This window comes from Phyllobates terribilis, unplaced genomic scaffold (genome assembly GCF_046119375.1).
Source record: "Phyllobates terribilis strain yellow unplaced genomic scaffold, ASM4611937v1 Scaffold_1__5_contigs__length_1240528914, whole genome shotgun sequence".
In the NCBI taxonomy this organism is placed as follows: domain Eukaryota; kingdom Metazoa; phylum Chordata; class Amphibia; order Anura; family Dendrobatidae; genus Phyllobates; species Phyllobates terribilis.
In genome coordinates, this window is record NW_027362761.1 from 766070886 (window position 1) to 766088343 (window position 17458).

The 17458-nt window shown below is 44.1% G+C and overlaps 1 pseudogene; it reads right to left on the reverse strand.

Moving 5' to 3' along the window:
• Positions 1-7383: 7383 nt before the first annotated feature.
• LOC141156871 (uncharacterized) lies at positions 7384-16739 on the reverse strand (annotated as a pseudogene).
• Positions 16740-17458: the final 719 nt, after the last annotated feature.

Below are 17458 nucleotides of genomic sequence, written 5' to 3' on the forward strand. Positions count from 1 at the left end.
ATTAACCGCACTCCACAGGTGGCATAGTCCGACATTATATAACCTATATACATCTACTACCCTTGGATTGACCACTTGGGTCACGGATCGGGTCACCGTCACTGTGACTACCACCCCCAGCATCTACCGGCCCGGCTCTGGGTACCCCACGTCCCAGGGGGCGCGTCAACTTTGGCGTAGTCGGCAGGATTTCGTGCCCATTACCACCGGGTACTGTGCGCCTTCACGAATTGTGTTACATACCGTGGCAAAGTTTCCCGCCAATTACAGCTGTTTCCCGCCATTGTCCGCCATTTCCGGGTCGCCGTGCGGGAAGTAGAGGGGCGTAACCGCTGGAAGCGTGCGAAGCCCAAGCCTCACCTCAAGCACTGATGCAGCGCCAGGTCCTGGAAGGAGCCCCAGCGAGCGCTGACGTCAGAAGCAAGCGACGCCAGGTCCTCAAAGGAGACCATCGCCTGCGGAACTGCGGCCTTTGGAAGAAAAGTGAAAGAAGGTAGGCCACGGTTCACTAGGGGGGAGGAAGACGCCCAATATGGAGGGAACTTCAGCCGCAGGCGCGGCCGCTGCCGCGGTAGTGCCATTCTCCATGACATATATACCGGGGGCGGCGTGGTTGCCTCAGTACTCAGGAGAGTCACACACCCTGAGTGACTTTAAAGAAAGACTGAGCAGCTTGTTTAAAGTGTACCCCCTGTCCGAGGAGCAGAAAGTGAGCATCCTCATAGGCCAGTTAATTGGAGCAGCCCAGAGAGAAGTGAAGTCCTGGTCAGCCAGAGACAAAGGGACTGTGAAAGAGATACTGGCCCGCCTAAAGGACACCTTTGACACCCGAACTACAGCTGAGATAAAAATGAAGTTTTATGGGTGCAAACAACGGGCGCAGGACAGTGTACGGGACTATGCTTTAAACCTGCAGGAGGCGCTGAGGGCCATCAAACATGTAGACCCCGACAGTGTGCATGATGAGAACAGACTGTTAACTGAGCAGTTTATTGAGGGTCTACTGTCCAGCGCTCACCGGACACAGCTGCGCATAATGGCTCTGCAAAACCCTGATCTGGACTTTGCATAATTTAAAGACAGAGCCACCCGGGTGCTGCGTGAACCAACACCAGGTGGCGCTACATCTCACCGGCGCCCAGCTATCACCTACCACCAGGAGGTGGCACCCTTTTCCCCAGAGCATGTGGGAGCTGATGCACACACTCTGGACAATGATCCGTCTACAGACCTGCACCTTCAGGTCCAAGAGCTGACTAAAAGTGTAGCTGCATTAACCAAAACTGTGCAGTCCTTGCAGGTGTCCCCCAAAGGGAAGATCCAGCTGGCTTCCAGTCCGAAGGGCGTCCTGTGGCGACAACAGAGGAGGATTCCACCAACCAGAGGGAGGAACAGTGACCGCTATGACCAGGACGGACAACCAATCTGCCGCCGCTGTCACAAGCCAGGACATTATGCAAGGTACTGTAATTTAAACGAGCAAAACCTGGGGCAGAGGGCCAACCCCCAGGCGTAAGACCACCAGGCCCACACAACTGGCGAGACAAGTATGTGGGGGGACGACCGGTCCTACCTGTCGTGCTTGACGGCATCCCGATGAGCGCGTTGCTGGACACTGGATCCCAGGTGACCACTATCCCCTACATTCTCTACCAACGCTACTGGACTGATTCAGACATTACCTGCCGTCCAGATGAACATTTAAGCATTTATGCCAGCAATGGTCAGCCTGTACCTCAAGTAGGGTATAAAGAAGTGACCATAAAGGTTGGCAGAGTGGAATTGCGGGCGCAAGGAATGATAATTGTTGACATTGATCGCCAAGAAAGTCATCCCATGATAACCTTAGGCACTAATGTCATTGAAAATTGTCTTTCAGAAATTATTGTCTTGTTACAGCAGGTTGTGGAGACCGCCAGTTCCAGACGGTAGTGGGTTCTGCAGAGAGAAATCAGAGCCCTGATGAGAAGACAACAGGTAGAACTGTCTGGTGGTGAAATTGGCAGTGTCAGGATGAGTGACCCGTTCCCAATTTCCATGCCCCCAAGAAGTGAAATGTTGATATGGTGCTGGGCAGCAATCGGTCTCAGGGGTAGAGATTACCAGGCCCTGGTAGAACCCATATACTCTGACAGTAGGCCCACCATCTTGACAGCCAGGGGGTTGGTTGATGTCCACCATGGGAGAGTGCCAGTCCACATCCTAAATATTGGGGAGAAAGAAGTCCATTTGCCCCGGTATGCTACCCTTGCCAAATTATTCACCGTCAGCAACAATTCTATAAAAACAATGGAACCCTTACCTCCATCAAAACCAGCGGAGGATAATGGCTCCAAGGGACAGATAGAGGACTGGTGTCAAAAGCTACACGTGGGCACTGACTCCACCCCTCAGCACCAAAACATGGAGTATACTGGGTGGTCCAGGAGTATGAAAGGGTCTTCAGCAAACACCCGCTCGACTTCGGGCAGGTGAAAGGGGTTCAACACCATATCCCCACGGGAGACCATCCACCCATTAAAGAGCGGTACCGGCCTGTACCCCCTGCACACTACCAAAATGCCAAAGGGATATTACGAGAGATGAAGGAGGCTGGGGTGATAAGAGATAGTTGTAGCCCCTGGGCAGCTCCATTAGTTCTCGTAAGGAAAAAAGATGGCACGATGAGAATGTGTGTAGACTACAGGCAAATCAACCGCATTACACATAAAGATACATACCCATTACCCAGGATTGAGGAATCACTAGCTGCATTAAGATCTGCTAATTATTTCTCTACTTTGGATCTCACTAGTAGGTATTGGCAGGCTCCTGTAGCAGAGACGGATAAAGAAAAGACCGCATTCACAACGCCGATGGGCCTCAGCGAGTTCAACTGCATGCTATTCGGGCTCTGCAATGCCACAGGAACCTTCCAGCGGTTGATGGAGTGCTGTCTAGGACATAAGAACTTCGAGACAGTCCTGCTGTACCTGGATGACATCATAGTATACTCCAAGTCCTATGAGGATCACCTGAAGCACCTGGCAGAGGTGTTTGAAGCCCTAGCTGGTTTTGGCCTGAAGGTGAAGCCGTCAAAATGACACCTGTTGAAGCCCAAGGTACAGTACCTAGGTCATGTGGTAAGCGCTGAAGGTGTAGCACCAGTCCCTGACAAGGTCACAGTAATCAAGGACTGGCCAAGACCCTCCAATATCAAGGAAGTGTGGCAGTTCCTCGGGTTGGTGGGCTACTACCGAAGATTTATCCAAGGCTTCACTAAGATGGCGGCACCCATGCAGGACCTCCTAGTAGGCCAGTCCAGGAAGGCCAAAAACCCGAAGCCTCCATTCAAATGGGATAAGCCGGAAGACGAATCCTTCAGTAGGCTGAAGATGGCTCTCACAGGAGACGAGATCCTGGCCTACCCTGACTATGGCCAACCCTTCATACTCCACACAGACGCAAGTAACGTGGGGCTAGGAGAGGTGCTGTCCCAGATACAGCAAGGCAGAGAAAGAGTGATTGCCTATGCCAGCAGGAAGCTCCGGCCCACAGAAAGAAACCCCGAAAATTACAGTTCCTTCAAGTTGAAGTTCTTCGCCGTAGTATGGGCTGTGACAGAGCGCTTCAAGCGTTATCTCACCTCCTCCAAATTCACCGTCTTCACGGATAATAACCCGCTGACGCACCTGGACACTGCAAAACTTGGTGCCCTGGAACAAAGATGGATGGCCCGACTGTCTAATTATGAGTTCACCATCAAGTACCGGGCTGGGAGCAAGAATGCAAACGCCGATGCGCTGTCCAGGATGCCTAACTTGCCAGATGGGGGAGAAGACCCGGAAGAGCTGGAGGAGATAGAGATCCACGCTTTCCACCGTCATGGAGTAACCCAGTGCACCCATTGTGTGAAGAACAGGTGCTATGACAACAGAGAGGCCACGTTCAATCCATTGCCCCACCATGGATGGGCAGAGACACAAGATAGTGACCCGGTTGTCCGCCTAGTCAAGGAGTTGCTGACACAAGCTGACTCGTACCCTGATCCAGATGCTCCAGAGGAGACCAAACAGCTGTGGAAGGAGAAGGGCAAACTATTCATCTATGAAGGGAAGCTGTGTCGAAGAGCCATCAACTCCCGGACACATGAATTGGTCTGGCAGGTGGTAGTCCCGAGGCGGGATGCGTCAATGGTCTTGGAAGCGTACCACGATGGAGTGGGACACTTTGGCTGGAAGAAGTTGGAAGTCCTGCTACGTGAATGGTTCTACTTGGCTGGCATGAGGAAAGCAATCGAGAGGTGATGTCGAGAATGCGGACCATGCAACCTGAGGCGAAAAGACCTTGACAGCCAGAGGGCTCCCCTGCAGCCCATCATCACCAAACAGCCACTTGAACTGGTAGCCTTGGACCACGTGAAGCTAGCCCCAAGCAGGTCAGGCTGTGTCTACGCTCTCACCATCGTAGACCACTACTCCCGGTTCCTGATAGTAGTGCCAGTGAAAAACCAGGCGGCTCAGATGGCAACCAAGGCATTCCAACAGCACTTCTGTCACCCGCACGGTTACCCAGACCGTGTGTTTACTGACCAAGTTCCAGCCTTCGAAGCGGAGGTGTTCCAGGAATTCTGCAACCTGTATGGCTGCAAGAAAATCAGGACAACGCCGTATCACCCCCAAACCAATGAGTTGTGTGAGAAGATGAACCAAGTGGTGATAGACCAGCTGAAGACGTTGCCCCTTGATGATCGCAGCCTGTGGCCAGAGAAGCTACCAGATCTGGTGGACCTCTATAACCATATCCCAGTAAACTCTACCAACTGCACACCTGCTTACCTGATGAGAGCAAGACCTGGTAAGCTGCCCATCGACCTGGACATGGGAGTCCTAACACCAGAGATGGCCTCACCAGATGCAGATTGGGACACTGAGCGGCAACAACAATACCGCAAAGTGCAAGAGAGTGTTGAAAGAAGTCTGTCCCAAGCAAGACAAAGACAAGAGAAGACTTACAATCAACACGCACCTGCTGTTCCCTTGTCACCTGGAGAACAGGTCCTTAAGAGAAAGAGGCAACTCCACAAATTGGATGACCAGTGGGAGGTAGAGCCGTACACCATCCTACCCTCGAGTCATGATAACACCAAGGTGTGCCTCATTAGTAAGGATGGAGGAGAAACATCAGCAACAGTTTCAAGTGACCACTTGAAGAAATGTCCCGAGCAATTACAACACACTGAAGACCAGGATAGCCCTCAACCCACAGAGGAAGTGGAAGAAATGGTCAACACAGTACTCGGAGAATTTCCCCAGTCGTGGACACAAGTGAACAATGCAATTGTTGTGCCAGTCCTTACCTTTCTCCAACCAGCCCCTCAGGAAGCTGCAGAAGTCCCAGAAGAGTTGGAAGAACAGTTGGCCCCAGAGGCAGAAGTTTCCCCATCAGCAGACCAGGAGAATCTACCCTCTGCTAGTAGCGAACCTGTCGTACCCACAGTGAGCCAAAGAATCCGTAGGAAGTTGCCCAACCTACCAGTGTCACCTCAAAATACTAGTGATGCAGTTCACACTGAACCCACCACAACAGGGGTAGACACAAGGGACCAGGGTAAAGCACTGACAGATAGTGTGCTCCGTAGATCCACCAGGAGTACAAAAGGTCAGCCCCCTGCCCGTTGGAGAATTTAAAAATGCAAAGTTTAAAGCATAGAAAAATTTGAAATGTATGCTGTATATAGTTACCCGTAAGGGTATGCCAGAGACATTGCTAATTTGAAATGTTTAATATGTGTGTTTTTCCAGTTACCCAAAAGGGATCCAGAGACTTTTAGGTTATGGACAGTGAATAACCAAAGAACTTTCCCTTGTAAATAGTTGCACTTGTTAAAGTACCCCTTTATTGAGAGACCACTGAACAAAAACTCGTTGGAGGTGGCCGAAGATGTGGTCCAGCACTTGGATCATCTATGCCCTGCAGCCACCCCAGGGCCTCCGTGGAGGGTTTTGGACGGGTCCCTCAAATTACACCTTGCACAGTGGAATGGACTACTGGTTGCAGATTATACTGTAACCTATCAAGGACTGTAATGTTTGTAAATATTCTAATGTGCCTGCTATTGTTAATGCTATTGTTACTTTTGAAAAACATGTTCAGTCCCGGAGTACTGAAATTAACTAGGGGGAATGTGGCACCCCAGAGGGTCTGGTTGCCACAGTGGTATTGCTTCTCTCAAAAGAAGTAATGCCATGTCTGGAGGCAAGCAGGGGTTTCCTGGTCAGGAACATAATACATGCAACACTTCCTGGCTCTAAACAAGCAAGGGGAGGACCCTCCCCTTGGCAACTGGGGTTAGTTTAGCTTAGTGCAAGGAGTTGAGTTTAGGACATTGAAGAGAGAGGAGCTAGGGACTGGAGCTGGAGATAGCTCGTCCTAGCCAGAATTCACAGAGAACCGGACACCGGAGTCCGAGGCTGTGGGGGATTCCAGACCCAGCAGCAGATACCGCAGGGCAGAGATTGCAGGTCTCCTGGCCCCCTGGCCCCCATCAGACACCCGGAGGCTCCGCAGCACCGAGGGACCAGTACCGCCAAGGAGTAGCGAGGCATCCACAAGGCCCGAGCTGCCAGCCATACGGGTGAGCACAGCACGTTACACTCAGGGACGTGGGCTACAACACAGCTGCAATCAGAATAGCCAAAGAGTATAGTGAGAAAGGCAGGCCTACAACTCCACCTGTCCAGGAGGACTCTATTAACCGCACTCTACAGGTGGCGTAGTCGAACATTATATAACCTATATACATCTACTACCCTTGGATTGACCACCTGGGTCACGGACCGGGTCACCGCCACTGTGACTACAACCCCCAGTATCTACCGGCCCGGCTCTGGGTACCCCACGGCCCAGGGAGCGCATCATTGGGAATATTATCCTTTATATTTTTGTTCATGTTAAAATGTTTGTTTTGCCTATTTTGGCATATGCCTGAAATATGCCAATTTTGGCACCAAAGAACCATGTTGGTTATAAAGGTTTAAGTTTTACTTATATGAGTGTTGTCATTTTTAATACTTAATGTATGGTGCAGAGATATAGAAAGTATACTTAATGACATAAACTGGCATCATCAATTTGAGGCAAGAACATTTAACTGATATTGTTAAACAAAAACAAGGAAGATTAAAACATAGCTACAGCATTATCTTGCCAAGGAGTAGATCCCTGTGGTGACACAAAATAATTTGTAAAGATGTCTTATGCCTGAACTTTGAGACCAGAGGCCTGACGATGAGGATTGTGAACATGACTTGTAGGTCTGGCATTACCTGGTACATCACCAGCGTCTTCATCTATAGGTGCACATTCATGAATTCTTGTGAAATTATGAAGGATGAAACAGGCCTAAATCACTGTAGTCACATTAGCTTCACTTAATTGGATCGCCGGCATCCGGACCCTCCATTTTGCACATAGGATCCCAAAGGCGCACTCCACCAATTGTCTTGCACGTGATAGGCGATAATTTAAAATTTGCCGCCGGTGGTCCAGGGCTCTCCGTGGATATGGCCTCATTACATGGCATGCCAGTTGAAATGCCTCATCACCAACCATGACATAAGGAACAGCTTCCGAACGTGATTCGGGGAGAACTCGTGGGGTGGGATATATAAATCATTACTTCGCAGCCACAGACCCATGATGGAAGAATTGAACACTCTGGAGTCTCCAGTTCTTCCATAGGCCCCAATATCAATAATTATAAACCTGTATGTGCTGTCAACCAAGGCCAGGAGCACAACAGAGAAAAATTGCTTATAATTGAAATATTGGGACCCTGAGTTTGGCGGCTTACGAACGTGGATGTGCTTGCCATCCAGGGATCCAATGCAGTTAGGGAACTGACATGTTTCCTCAAAGCCTCGGGCTATCCGCAGCCAGTCTTCTTGTTTGGGCTCAGGCATAATCGAATTATGAAGACATAACCAGATTTCTGTACAAGTTTGGCGTACAATGCCTGAGATGGTAGATTTTCTAAGAAGAAATTCAAGATGAAGTGCTGCATACGATATACTGGTGGATAGAAACCTAAAATTATATGCAAGGTAAAAAAAAAAAAAAAATTAAACATTGGCCAAAAAATAAACATTAATTACAAACATATAAATAACATCTACACACATAACATTACCAGTGTAGTAAAAAAACACAATAAACAACAATATGTCGGACCCATGGGAATAATGTAAAGCTGTGTGGCATGAAATAAAAACACATACTCAACATAATGTCATTCAAATATTTACTAATCTCAATTTACCTAAAGCAAATTAAAGCTGCAAAACAAAAAAAAAACACTTAGTCACTAGTAAACATCTGAAAAACATTCTAAAAAATACAATAGTTGGGAATTGCACCAGGGAGTGACAATTAGCAAAAAAACAACAATATTTTGAAAGAAATATGCATTAAAGTATCACACTATATTTTTCAACAACGTATGGGCGGAACATGCATTAAAACAATCAAGGAATACATCCAAACATATGAAAAAAATACATACCGTAATGTAAGTAAAAGACGCTCCTCTGGGGAAATACATTTGCGCATATTTGTGTCCTTGAATGTGATCCCAGGTCCCACGACCTCCAAAAGAATATCAAAAGTGGAGCTGTTCATCCGACAGTAGCCATAAAACTTGTCAGGATGGCTGCGTAGAGCCCCATATAGACGTGGAAATGTCCTTTAGTGACCCGTCGCATCAAAAGCGGATGGACCCACATTCGTCTCCGCCTCCTTAGATCAACAATAACTGGGTATTGCTCCCCAAACTGTTGAGACAAGACCCAATGTGAAAGAACCCGCTCAGTTGTATTTAAGGTAACCCTGTCAGACATGTTCTAAGCAAACCAGGACAACATCAGCAGGGGTATATGTGAAAGATTTGAAGTCAAATCTTCTTGTGGACCCAGTGTGTGGCCTTTTTTATTAGGTTTTTATAAGTTTCAGACCATTGAGGCTGTTAAATTTAAATTTGGCGTTATATTGGAAAAATCTGTGGAAAATGTGAGCCCATATGGATGTCATACGGATGTCATACGGATACATAGGCGAGAAAATATCGCAGTATCGCATTGCTATCGCATTACACTTGAATTACCATACGGACAACAATCGTGCGACTCTAGGCACTGAGAATCGGAGCGATTTTGTCGACGTGTAATGTGACTCCGGCCTTATACTATAGCTCTGCTTCTCACCAGAAGTTTGATCCGAGAGTATTTACTTCAATGTTGCCCGCTTTATAGGACCCTTGAAAAAGTCACATATAAACAGGAAAGTGCAAAGATACAAAATGTTCTGATAACTGATGCAAGAAAATCATCTTACTATTTCAATGTGGCTTCACTTTCCCTGCAAGGATGTGTCTGAAGTTCTGACATAAAATAAGAAGTCTGACCCAGAGAGCAGACAGCAAGTGAGATGATTTTCTCACATGAAATACCTTAATTGCTACCTCTGCTACTCGTTTAATATAACAATGACAGAAAAAGAAAATCAAAGTTCTTTGAACACAATGGAAAAATACTGAGAAGTTAAAGCTAGGTATCATACAGTGAGTGATACTAGGCAATATAATAGACAGTCACTTCAGTTCACCTTATTATGGTACTGATATTTATATATTTAGTAGTGTTGAGTCTTGTATCTAATAAAAATGAAATGAAAACCTCATACTAAGGGCAAGTGCAGAGGAACGTATTTTTGGTCTGAGTGTGATCCGAGAAAACATCGTATCGCACTTGGACCAATGTTATTCTGTGGGGCTGTGCACATGTCAGATTTTTTACTTGGACAGAGTCTGTCCAAGGAAAGAAGTCACAGCATGCCCGAGTTTGAAACCATTGGACTGTACCTGCACTTATACTGAGATCTAGAACACCACATCAAGAGTTGTCCAATGTTTAAATACTTTACTACATAAAACCCAACTCTTTTTTGAATTAGAATAATTTTTAAAAGATACATTACTTTGGTGTCTAGATATTCTTATAAGGGCACCCCTGGCATTTCTTTGCTTTCCTCTCTGAACACCCACCAAATGTGTTCAGTAACAATGGAATGCTTACTTAGTAGGTTAAAACCACCACCACCCATCTAGTACATGACCAGCAGAGTACTGCATGCCAGCAAAGGGAGCAGTCTGTGTGAGAAAGATCAAAAAATCATGTCATGGGGGAGTAATCCATGTGAGAATGTGCGAGGCATAAGGAATAGTTTGTAAAAAGTGGGTGCCACTCCAACTAAGCTACTATCCCTGCCTAAGCTACCTTAGAAACTAAAGTCCTGCAGTCCTGAAAATTATAAACAGTGCAACAGCATATACAGTGGGGAAAAAAAGTATTTAGTCAGCCACCAATTGTGCAAGTTCTCCCACTTAAAAAGATGAGAGAGGCCTGTAATTGACATCATAGGTAGACCTCAACTATGAGAGACAAAATGAGAAAACAATTCCTGAAAATCACGTTGTCTGATTTGGAAAGAAATTTTTTTCAAATTTTGTTGGAAAATAAGTATTTGGTCAATTACAAAAGTTCATCTCAATACTTTGTTATATATCCTTTGTTGGCTATGACAGAGGTCAAACGTTTTCTGTAAGTCTTCACAAGGTTGGCACACACTGTTGCTGGTATGTTGGCCCATTCCTCCATGCAGATCTCCTCTAGAGCAGTGATGTTTTGGGGCAGTCGCTGGGCAACACGGACTTTCAACTCCCTCCAAAGGTTTTCTATAGGGTTTAGATCTGGAGACTAGCTAGGCCACTCCATGACCTTGAAATGCTTCTTACGAAGCCACTCCTTCATTGCCCTGGTGGTGTGCTTGGGTTCATTGTATGCTGAAAGACCCAGCCACGTTCCATCTTCAATGCCCTTGCTGATGGAAGGAGGTTTGCACTCAAAATCTCACGATACATGGCCCCATTCGTTCTTTCATGTACATGGATCAGTCGTCCTGTTCCCTTGGCAGAGAAACAGCCCCAAAGCATGATGTTGCCACCCCCATGCTTCACAGTAGGCATGGTGTTATTTGGATGCAACTCAGCATTCTTTCTCTTCCAAACACGACGAGTTGTGTTTCTACCAAACAGTTCTACTTTGGTTTCATCTCACCATATGACATTCTCCCAATACTCTTCTGGATTATCCAAATGCTCTCTAGCAAACTTCAGATGGGCCCGGACATGTAATGGCTTAAGCAGGGGAACACGTCTGGCGCTGCAGGATCTGAGTCCCTGGCGGCGTAGTGTGTTACTGATGGTAGCCTGTGTAATGTTGGTCCCAGCTCTCTGCAGAACATTCACTAGGTCCCCCCATGTGGTTCTGGGATTTTTGCTCACCGTTCTTGAGATTACTTTGACCCCAAGGAGTGAGATCTTGTGTGGAGCCCCAGATCGAGGAAGATTATCAGTGGTCTTGTATGCTTCCATTTTCTAATTATAGCTCCCACAGTTGATTTCTTCACACCAAGCTGCTTGCCTATTGCAGACTCAGTCTTCCCAGCCTGGTGCAGGGCTACAATTTTGTTTCTGGTGTCCTTCGACAGCTCTTTGGTCTTCACCATAGTTGAGTTTGGAGTGTGACTGTTTGAGGTTGCGGACAGGTGTCTTTTATACTGATAACAAGTGCAAACAGGTGCCAGTACTATAGGTAATGAGTGGAGGACAGAGGAGCCTCTTAAAGAAGAAGTTACAGGTTTGTGAGAGCCAGAAATCTTGCTTGTTTGTAATTGACCAAATACTTATTTTCCACCAAAATTTGAAAAAAAATTCTTTACAAATCAGACAATGTGATTTTCAGGATTTGTTTTCTCATTTTGTCTCTCATAGTTGAGGTCTACCTATGATGTCAATTACAGGTCTCTCTCATCTTTTTAAGTGGGAGAACTTGCACAATTGGTGGCTGACTAAATACTTTTTTCCCCCAGTGTATGTTATTTAGACAAATGTATTGAAACTAAGGATGAGCAGATCATTTTACGCCTCACTGGTCTATGGTCCAGTTCAGTCCTCTCTGGCTCTGTACAGGAGCTGTGCAAATTTCCTGAAGTTCCAGCTTCCCTGGTGCAGCATTTGATTCTCCCGCCTGGGGTGATGTCCTTTTTGTGGAGTGCAGCATGGTGCTGACTTGCTCCTCCATGTGACGCATCGCAAGTGCGCAAGTGCCGGAAGTCCCTGGAGAGTGGCACTCCGATTCGAGTGCTACACACCTGTTTCCTTCAAGTTAAAGTGGTTTGATTTGACACTCTCCACCATTTAATACCCTCTCCACCATTTAATACCCTCTCCCAACACACCTCTTCAAGCCCCTTTTCAGGAAGCTAACACGAAATGCACGTCAGGTATGCACCTGGTAGCACATGCTGCATGGTATATTTAACCCCTTCAACGCCGAGCCTGTTTTCATCTTTCTTACCAGGCCAAATTTTACAATTCTGACCAGTGTCATTTTATGTGGTAATAACTCTGGAAAGCTTCAATGGATTCCAGTGATTCTGAGATTGTTTTTTTGTGACACATTGTACTTTATGGTGGCGGTAAATTTAGGTTGATATTTTTTGCATTTATTTGTGAAAATATTGGAACTTTGGTGAAAATTTTGAAAATTTTTGAAAATTAAAGCTTTTAATTTTTATGCCGTTAAACCAGATAGTCATATCACACAATATAGTTGATAAGTGACATTTACCATATGTCTACTTTACATCAGCATCATTTTTTAAACATAATTTTTTTGTTAGGAAGTTAGAAGGGTTAAAAGTTTATACGAAATGTTTCATTTTTCCAACAAAATTTACAAAACCAATTTTTTTAGGGACCTCATTACATTTGAAGTGACTTTGAGGGGCCTATATGACAGAAAATACGCCAAAGTGACAACACTTTAAAAATTGCACCCTTCAAAGTGCTCAAAACCACATTCAAGAAGTTTATTAACCCTTAAGGTGCTTTACAGAAATTAAAGCAATGTGGAAGAAAATTATGAAAATGTAACTTTTTCCCACAAAAATGTTGATTTAGCCCCAATTTTTGCATTTTCACAGGGGTAACAGGAGAAAATTGGGCATAAAATTGTTGTGCAATTTCTCCTGAGTATGCTGATACCCCATATGTGGTGGAAAACTTCTGTTTGGCGGCACAGCAGGGCTTGGAAGAGAAGAAGCACCATTTGACTTTGATTTTCAGAACGCAAAATTGGCTGGAATCGGTAGCGGACGCCATGTCACGTTTGCAGAACCCCTGATGCGCCTAAACAGTGGAAACCCCCCACAAGTGATCCCATTTTGGAAACTACACCTCTTTAGGAATTCAGCCAGGGGTCTAGTGAGCATTTTTAATCTTCAGGCGAATTGTATAACATTGGGCTGAGTAAATGGAAAATTTCCATTTTTTTTACTGAAACGTTGTTTTTGGCCCCAAGTTTTTTTCTTTCAAAAGGAATAATAGGAGAAAATGAACAGTGCAATTTGTTACACAATTTCTCCTGAGTATGCCTATAACCCATAAGTGGTCAAAAACTACTTTTGAAGCACAATGCAAAGCTCAGAAGGGAAGAAGCCATATTGGAGTTCAGATATTGCTGGAATGGTGTCAGGGTTCCATGTCACATTAGCAGAGCTCCTGAGGTGTCAGAACAGCAGAACCCTCTATGAGTGACCCCATTTTCAAACTACACCCCTCCAATGAATTCATCTGGGGGTCCAGTAAGCATATTGACAACACATGTGCCTCACAGAATTTTATACCATTGGGCAGTGAAAAAAGAATAATTACTTTTTACCACTATAATGTTGTTTTAGCTTCAGGTTTTTAATCTTTATAAGCTGTAATAGGAAAAAATGGACCTCACAGTTTGTTGTGAGGAAATTCCCACAGCTACAGTCCACAGCCAGATAGCAATGACCTGGACCATGTACCAGGTTGCACGAAGTGAGCCGCTCATTTCTAATTGGTACACATCTTGTAATCAGTAAATTTAGTTTTTTCATTCATTTCCATTGTCACAGATTAATAAAATCAAGCATGTATCCATGCAGTCTGTCCTTTCAAATATTTGTGAAATAATGGGTTGTTCTATACAGCTCACTGAACTCAAGCGTGGTCTTGCAACATGTTAATTTGTGAAATTTCAACAATCAACTATGCGTGGTAACTTTGTAAAGTGGAAGCATTTTGGAACAACAGACACTCAGCCACAAAGTGGTAGACCAACTAAGTAAATAGAATGTGGTCGCCGAGTGCTGAGGCTCACAGTGCATAGAAATTGCCAATATTCTACTTACGTATTGACTGCAGAGGTCCAAACCTCCTCTGGCATCAACATCAGCAGTCGTGGCATAGATTTCCTTGACCGATCAACAGCATTTAAGATTTTCATCACCAAGCACAAAGCCAAATGTCTGATGTCAAGCATATCACCTCTGTAGAAGTAGTTCTGTGGAGTGAGGAATTACACGTTTCAATCTCACAGTCTGGTGAAGAAGTCTGAGTTTGCCAAATGCCAAGAGAAAATTATCTACCTGACTTCATTTTGTCAATGATAAAGTTAGGTGGAGGAAGGATAATGTTAGTTTTTTTACACAGTTTGGCTTAAGCCCCTTTGCACCAGTGAAGGTAAATTTTAATGCTTCAGCACACCAACATATTTGGGATAATTGAATGCTTCTAATTTTGTGGGAACAATTTAGGGAAGACACTTTTCTTTTCTAACATGACTGTGCCCCAATGCACAAATCAAAGTCTATAAAGGAATTATTGGGGGAGTTTGGTATGAAAGAACTTGACTTCACACAGCCGTGAACTCAAACCCATCGAAACATTTTTGGGATGAATTAGAACAGAGATTACGAGCCAGGTCCACTTGTCTAACATCAGTGTCTTACCTCAAACATGATTTTCTGTATAATGAGGCAAAAATTCTCACATGCACACTCCAAAATCTTGTGGAACACCTTCTCATTGGATCTGTTTAGCTTCAAATGGGAGAACAATTCCATATTAATGATTATGGACTTAGAATGATATGTCATAAAAGCTCCTTTTGGTGTAATAAATAGGTTTTTATAAAAACTGTTGTCTATTTAGTGTAAAATGTATATTCATATATACTGTACAAATAAAATCTTAATAAACTAGTGGTTCATCATAGTAAAACAATAGTCAAAGTATTCAAACTGTTCATCTACATAGTTCATGTTTTAGGTCAAAAAGTCCAAATAAAAGTGCTGAAATCAGATTTTAAGTGATCTTCTGCATACAAGATTCTTGTATTTCTGCAGCTGAAAATTCACTATAGACCAATATTGAGATGAGACCCATGAACTACAACCATAAGAGTGGATCGTTTACTGTCATTCAACTTAGCATCAAATGTAGGAAATTTAAAGGGTCTCTGTCAGCACAGAATGACTGTTCAAACCAAGTACAGGTGTATTATGGCACGACCAAACATTTAAGTGCACCATATTCCATCTGTATTCCATCTATCTGTACCCCCCCCCCACACTTCTTTGACAGCTCTGGAATCATAAAGCCAGCGAAGGGTGGAGATAAATGGAAAACAAGCAGGTGGGAAGGTGCATTTAAAAGATTGACCATGTCATGATGCACCGAGCCCTTGTACTTGGTTTGACAGAGTCCCCTTAAGAAGTTTTCTAATATGCAAACCCACAAAAATCCATTCCTACCCTTTTAACCTAATGTTCTCATAAATTATTTACTCAACCCACCTAAATCAATTATGAAATTATAACTCTGCATTTGTAAAGTCTTTTATTGCACAGACAAGATGTCTGATTCACTTAATCATTCATATTATTAGAATGTCTGTCTAAAAAAGTGAAACATAATGTCAAAGCAAATAAAAAATATATTTAAAAAACATTATATAATAAAACAATTGAAAGTTCTGATTCCCTTTCTAGACACAAAATGACATTGAAAATGACAATCTTCATGCCAGATACAAAGTGAGTGTTGAGTACTGATACCAGGTACAGGATGCTATTTGTTCCATTGATAATGTGTGCTAGGAAAGAAAACTATGTATGAACAGTATATCTTTTGTACCTCTATCCATTAACATTTTTTCTTCCCATGATAAAGTAGTATGAATATGTTTAACTTGCCCATGAGCTGAAGCTGAGTGGGAGGGATTATTTTTAGTGATGAGCGAGCGTGCTTGGATAAGGTGTTATCCGAGCATACTCTGGTGTTATCCGAGTATCTTGGGTGTGCTCTGCTAATATGTTTGAGTTCCTGCGGCTGCATGTTTTGCGGAGGTAGACAGACGCAGCAGCACATTCACTCATCACTAATTATTTTCTCTGCTAGTCTGAGGAGTAATATAAGAGGAAAACAACTGCACTCTTTGGATATTGCAGTGAAGAATTTTTATTCATGTAAGAAGCACAGAACACATTATGAGAGATATAGAAACATATGGAACAGATTAGGAGACCTTTCGACCCATCCCGGGTCTTTGTTAGATAGTTATGTACATATTACATTTCTGGTCTTTTACTTCTTTTCACAAGCACCCTGTATAAACCACCTTTATGGCTACTTTTTCATACAACACTGAAGAATTCTCCAACATCATAGCACAGTCTACATACTCGAATGATTTTCTACACATTCCACCCAAACACGTAGCCGGGATTTTGAGCATCAATCCCACCATCTCATTAACATCGAGCTGCATTGTGCCACCTTAACCGAATACCTTAAAGTACAGCGCATTCCCAGAGGTATTAGGGTTCTACTTCAACTCACTATTTTTCGAGACACCTCAGATTACTGTTCTACATTTGAACAGATCTTAAATAAAAGCTCCTTTGACACAATGACACTGACAGTCGATTATCTACATAAATCAATTGTGACCACCAAGGAACAAATCTAGAGTATTGAGACCCAGCTGACATCAACCATATCTACAGAGGAATTATCTTCCCTCAAGAACAGAGTCACCAACATACTTGACCAGTATCGCAAAGAATCAGAATCAAAGAAGAGATCCAAATTTTCAAGGAACACTGACGACTATTTACAATAGTGTGTATTGGTAGAAAGATACCTACAATGTACGATACGATTACAATTTGGGCCCCAGATCCTCCACTGATCATTCATTTTCAAGCTCGGACTATGAATGTCGAGGACTTTCAACTCCTTTTTAGGGTCCAACCGACCACTGTTCAGACAAGGAAGACAAGACGAGAAGCCTCTGACACAATCAGAGCAACACGTTCCCAGGTAGCACATCCCTGGTAGTGAACATTTCATCCAAGTCATTGGGGATTGATGTACTGTCATTATTACAAAAATGTTTGACTTTTTTCCCAGATTATAAATATTACACCTTCCATCTTGATATGGATCTTCAACACTTCTATTGTACCTTACGACTTAAGGCATACT